This window comes from Sturnira hondurensis, unplaced genomic scaffold (genome assembly GCF_014824575.4).
Source record: "Sturnira hondurensis isolate 20B ecotype Veracruz unplaced genomic scaffold, ASM1482457v3 Scaffold0010428, whole genome shotgun sequence".
Classification (NCBI taxonomy): Eukaryota; Metazoa; Chordata; class Mammalia; order Chiroptera; family Phyllostomidae; genus Sturnira; species Sturnira hondurensis.
In genome coordinates this window covers 2,983,666-2,989,398 of record NW_028083059.1, presented here as the reverse complement: position 1 = coordinate 2,989,398, position 5,733 = coordinate 2,983,666, and the positions used below count along the sequence as shown (strand labels likewise).

General features: G+C 44.5%; 1 non-coding gene across 1 annotated transcript; it reads left to right on the top strand.

The window, feature by feature from the left end:
- Window positions 1-4,650: 4,650 nt before the first annotated feature.
- LOC118995890 (U4 spliceosomal RNA) lies at window positions 4,651-4,787 on the top strand. The gene has a single exon (XR_005068375.1). It is a non-coding gene; the product is annotated as a U4 spliceosomal RNA (small nuclear RNA).
- The last annotated feature ends 946 nt before the right edge of the window (window positions 4,788-5,733 follow it).

Below are 5,733 nucleotides of genomic sequence, written 5' to 3'. Positions count from 1 at the left end.
GACCTTATCTGAGAAGCACTTTATCTGCCCTTCCATTCTAAATGAGAGCTTTGCTGGATAGAGCAATCTTGGTTGTAGGTCTTTGTATTTCATGACTTGAAATACTTCTTTCCAGCTCCTTCTTGCCTATGAGGTCTCTTTTGAGAAATCAGCTGACAGTCTGATGGGAACTCCTTGTAGGTGACTGTCCCCTTATCTCTTGCTGCTTCTAGGATTCTCTCCTTCATTTTAATCTTGGGTAATGTAATTCTGCTGTGCCTTGGTGTGTTCCTTCTTGAATCCAACTTGTTTGGGACTCTCTGAGCTTCCTGGATTTCCTGGAAGTCTATTTCCTTTGCCAGATTGGGGAAGTTCTCCTTTATTATTTGTTCAAATAAGTTTTCCACTCATAGCTGTTTCTTTTCCCCTTCTGCTACCCCTATAATTCAGTTGTTTGAACATTTAAAGATGTCCTGGAGGTTCCTAAGGCTCTCCTCATTTTTTTTTTTGAATTCTCGTTTCTTCATTCTTTTCTGTTTGGTCATTTTTTTCTTCCTCTGGTCCACTCCATTGATTTGAGTCCCAATTTCCTTTCCATCACTGTTGGTTTCCTGTGCATTTCCCTTCATTTCAATTAGTTTAGCCTTCATTTTTTCCTTTAATTTGTGGCTATAATCAACCAGTTCTGTGAGCATCCTGATCACCAGTTTTTTGAATTGTGCATCTGATAGGTTGGCTATCTCCTGGTCACTCAGAAGTATTGGTTCTGGGGCTTTGAGCTGTTCCTCTTGAGCTGTAATGTCTTGGTCTGTTTGCACCTGTTATATATGAGGGGGAGAGCCCTAGGTGTTCACCATGGCGGGGTGACCCAGTCACTGGGTTGTGACACTGTATGTGGGAGCGGGATCAGTGAGGGGCAATGGCACTTGTTCTATGCTCTCTCTCTCAGATTTTGGTTCCCTCTGCTGCTTCCCAAAAGCAAATTGGGCACTTCTGGTGCCAGCTCCCGGGCGTGTGGGCCTGTGCACCCTCCAGGACTCTGTGGGTCTCTCCAGCAAACTCTCTGTGAGCCTGGGAGTCTCTCCCGGCACCTCAACCGCTGAAAGTTTTTCCAACTGGTGCTTTTAGCTTTAATTCCCGGCGCTGGGGCCCTGGTTCATGCGGTTTGTCTCACTCCTTGTCTTTTTGCCTGCTTTATCTGTGTGCAAATGTGTGACCATGGTCAGCCAGCTGAATGTGTGACCGCAGTCAGCCAGCTGCCTTGCACCCTCACCAGGTCCGCCTGTTGCCACCCCACACCTGGGAATCTGCCAACTGCTGCCTGTGGACCTGTCAGTCTGGCCGCTTTTTCCTGCACAACCCCCCTCCCCCAGCCGCTGACTCCATCCCTCTTATTGGTCTGTCTGACTGGTTTGTTGTTGTTGGACTTCTGTACAGTTCAATTTTCTGTGTTTTTTTTTAAATTTTTTTCTTTTACTGCAAGTCATGTTTTTTTTTAATATTTTATTTATTTATCTTTAGAGGGGAAGGGAAGGAGAGAGGAAGAGAAACATCAATGTATGGTTGCTTCTCGTGCATCCCCTGCTGGGAACTGGCCCCTGCTGGGAACTGGCCTGCAACCCAGGCATGTGTCCTGACTGGGAATCAAACCATGATCATCTGGTTCACAGGCCCGCGCTCAATCCACTGAGCTACACCAGCCAGGAATTTTCTGTGTTTTTGTTGCGTTTTTGTTACTAAAAGTTTGTTGTCTTTATACTTGGTTGTGCGAGGAGGCACAGTGTTTCCACCTACACCTCCATCTTGGCCAGAAGTCTGATAGTTTAAATTCTTTCTTCAGGTGATATTTTATTTCTCCTATGTAATTACTCAGCCTCTTAGCTAGTCTTCCTCCTTTCTCCAAGTTAGCACTTGATGCTTGGGGGAGGGATATGTTGGCTTATTTGTCCTATGGCAGCAGGGAGAGAGAGGTCCCCTGAACTTTGGCAGGTACTAGGGCATACACTCTGTGACATCTACTGGTCTTTGGTATAAAGCCTCATTGGCTTGGTTGTTGCCTGTCCTGTTTACCCCTGTGTCTGAAGTGACACCAGCAAATTCACAGTCACTTCTGCTGTGGGCAGTGTCCCCAGGTAACTCTTCCTCTCTTACAACTCACTGACTGCAGGTATCTTAGTAACCTCCCTAGGAAAACTCAATGAGTACAGTTCCCAAAACTGAGTTCTATTAAGGCTCCCCATAATACCTCTTACTCAAGTCAGTCTTGCAGAAAATATTTTGTCCAGCCTTACATTTTGTGAATCTGAATTATTAAAACATTATCGATAAGCAATATGTTTCAAAAACTGATGTGCCTGCCTCCACATACATCACTGTGCCAGCCCTTGCTGAGCATCCTGATAAAGTCGGCCCATCAATGGCACGTGTGCCACCGTACCCTCGGTGGCAGTTCATCTAAGTAACACCAAGTGTTTCCTGTTCCCAGAGGAAAGGATTTCATCAAACATTGCCAATAAAATCTAGTAACTAGATGTGAGTCATTTCATTGAGGCCTCTGAAGAAAGGGTCAATGAATAAAGACTCTTTTATGAGTCACCTCTTTATGCTCTGGACAAGTATTGTCTAAAAAGCAGCTTCCCCAAAGGCAATCTGACAAACCTGTCAAACACTTCCTCTTTCTTTGGAACTTGTATTAGAGGAAGTTCATGATCCTGGTACACATGATGCTGTGGTTAAACATATGCTCCTGGCCCCATTGCTGCATCTTTGTTTTGGGGTTTCCTATCTCATTGTGGGCCCAAGGTCACCTCAGCAAGGGGTCCAGGCAGAATTGGATTCTGCTCCAAGCATATTAGAAGAACAAGTTGAGGAGAAATGACCTGAGATTAGAAATATAGAGAATTGAGCAATGCAACAACAAATATCAAAAGGACAATAGCAAAGAGGTGAAGCAGAGGTGATGGTTGGGAGCATCATTTCATTCTTTGACTTTTTCTTGGCCCTCTGAGTAGGCCCAGACTATCCTATTGCATCCCATCTCCCTTGTACTCACTTGCAGGACAATTAAGACATGCAATTAAATTCATTTTTGGCACCAAGAATAGTAGGACCTGGAGATAACAGGGCAATGTTGAAAGACCCATATATATCTGGGACTAGAACTAATCTTAGAATAGACTTTGTATTTGCATCCAGAGATTAAATGTCAAAATGCTAAAAGGGAGAAAGGGAACTAAAGATAACTGAAGCAGAGCCCAGAAAAACGGCAGAAATTCTGGAGGGCTCGGGGCAAGATGAGGAAGAGAATGGAGACGAAACCTCTCAAAGCTGTTATTCTATCCAGGGGTGTACAGGGAGGGATGGCTTCATCGGCTGGCAAATGACATTCACCCAGAGCCCTGCACTCAGAGGAGCCTACACTTGGTTTAATGCTCTGCTGTCACCTTCCTGAAATTCTTCATAATTTTTAGGAAGGGGCTTCTTGTTTTCATTTTGTACCAGGTCCCACAAATCATGCACCCGTCCTGGTGGGGCATTGAAGATTCTTTCTGCACATGCTGGAACAAACATTCCTCAACTCATGGTAGAATAACCTTCCAACTGTCTACTGCACAAGGAAAGAACCATTCCTCAGCTGTCACTGTTCAAGCAATATCAAAGGCACCCATCCGCCTTCAATCAGGAACAAGATGCTTGAGAGGGATGCCTGCGAAGTTTTATACAATGTCGAGGGCCATCCAGCAGTTGAGAATGACTATGCTGATGAAAGAAGCCTTTTTTAGAAAATATATTTTATTGATTATACCATTACAATTGTTCTATTCCCCTCCACCCTGCACACCCCCTCTCCCACCATTCCCCCCCTTTAGTTTATGACCACGTGTCTCAAGTTCTTTAGATTCTATATTTCCCCTACTATTCTTGCCCTCCCCCTGTCTATTTTTACCTACTATCTATGCTACTTATTTTCTGTACCTTCTCCCCCCTTCTCCTCCTCCCACTCCCCTGTTGCTAACCCTCCATGTGTTCTTCGTTTCTATGGTTCCGCTCCTGATCTAGCTGTCCTCTTGATTTGCTTTTGTTTTAGGTGTGGTTAGTAACTGTGAGTTTGCTGTCCTTTCACTGTTCATATTTTTCATCTTCTTTTTCTTAGATAAGTCCCTTTAACATTTCATATAATAAGGGCTTGGTGATGATGAACTCCTTGAATTTGACCTTATCTGAGAAGCACTTTATCTGCCCTTCCATTCTAAATGAGAGCTTTGCTGGATAGAGCAATCTTGGTTGTAGGTCTTTGTATTTCATGACTTGAAATACTTCTTTCCAGCTCCTTCTTGCCTATGAGGTCTCTTTTGAGAAATCAGCTGACAGTCTGATGGGAACTCCTTGTAGGTGACTGTCCCCTTATCTCTTGCTGCTTCTAGGATTCTCTCCTTCATTTTAATCTTGGGTAATGTAATTCTGCTGTGCCTTGGTGTGTTCCTTCTTGAATCCAACTTGTTTGGGACTCTCTGAGCTTCCTGGATTTCCTGGAAGTCTATTTCCTTTGCCAGATTGGGGAAGTTCTCCTTTATTATTTGTTCAAATAAGTTTTCCACTCATAGCTGTTTCTTTTCCCCTTCTGCTACCCCTATAATTCAGTTGTTTGAACGTTTAAAGTTGTCCTGGAGGAGCTTTGCACAGTGGCAGTATCGTAGCCAATGAGGTTTATCCGAGGTGCGATTATTGCTAATTGAAGATGTCCTGGAGGTTCCTAACCTTCTCCTCATTTTTTTGAATTCTTGTAACTTCACTTTTTTCTCTTTGGTTGTTTCTTTCTTCCTTCTGGTCCACTCCCTTGATTTGAGTCCCAGTTTCCTTTCCATCACTGTTGGTTTCCTGTGCATTTCCCTTCATTTCAATTAGTTTAGCCTTCATATGTTTCTCTAATTTGTGGCTATAATCAACCAGTTCTGTGAGCATCCTGATCACCAGTGCTTTGAATTGTGCATCTGAGAGATTCGCTATTTCCTGGTCACTTAGAGTTATTGGCTCTGGGCTTTGAGTTCTTCTTGAGCCATGTTTTGTATTGTTTGTGCCTGTTACGTATGAGGAGCAGAGCCCTAGGTGTTCACCAGGGCCAAGCCACTCAGTTGCTAGCTTGTGATGCTGTATGTGGGGGCGGGGTCAAAGGAAAGCAATGGTGGCCCCCTCTGCTGCCTCCCGCCACCACTGCCGGGGCCCTGCGTGGTCAGTCCCACTGCGCTCGAATGTGTGACTGCAGCCAGCCTGCCGCCCCATGCCCTCACTGGGTCCGCCCGACGCGGGGCTGCCCGGGCACCTGGGGTCAGGGGATCTTTCTTGCCTGTTCCCTGCTCTGCTGCTGGCTCCGCCCCTCTTACCGGTCCTTGTTGAACAGTTGGTTGTCGTCGGACTTCCGTATAGTTTGATTTTCTGTTCTTTGGCTGCGTCTTTGTTCTCCAAACCTTTGTTATATTCAAACTTGGTTGTGGGAGAAGGCACAATGTTTCTACCTACGCCTCCATCTTGGCAGAAGTCTCTGCTGATGGTAGAAGCCATCTTTAGCCTAGATTTTAACAGGCTCATCTTAAAGAATTCTTAGTAAGTACATCCTTTGCAGAAAAACCTCCAAAGAAACATTAACAAGGTTGCTTTTAAGTGTTTGGTTTTATATACTCAGTAAATAAATATAAAATCACGTATTTGTACTCTATTTTCCTTGCCTTTTGTTACTAAATTTGGGTGATTTGATGG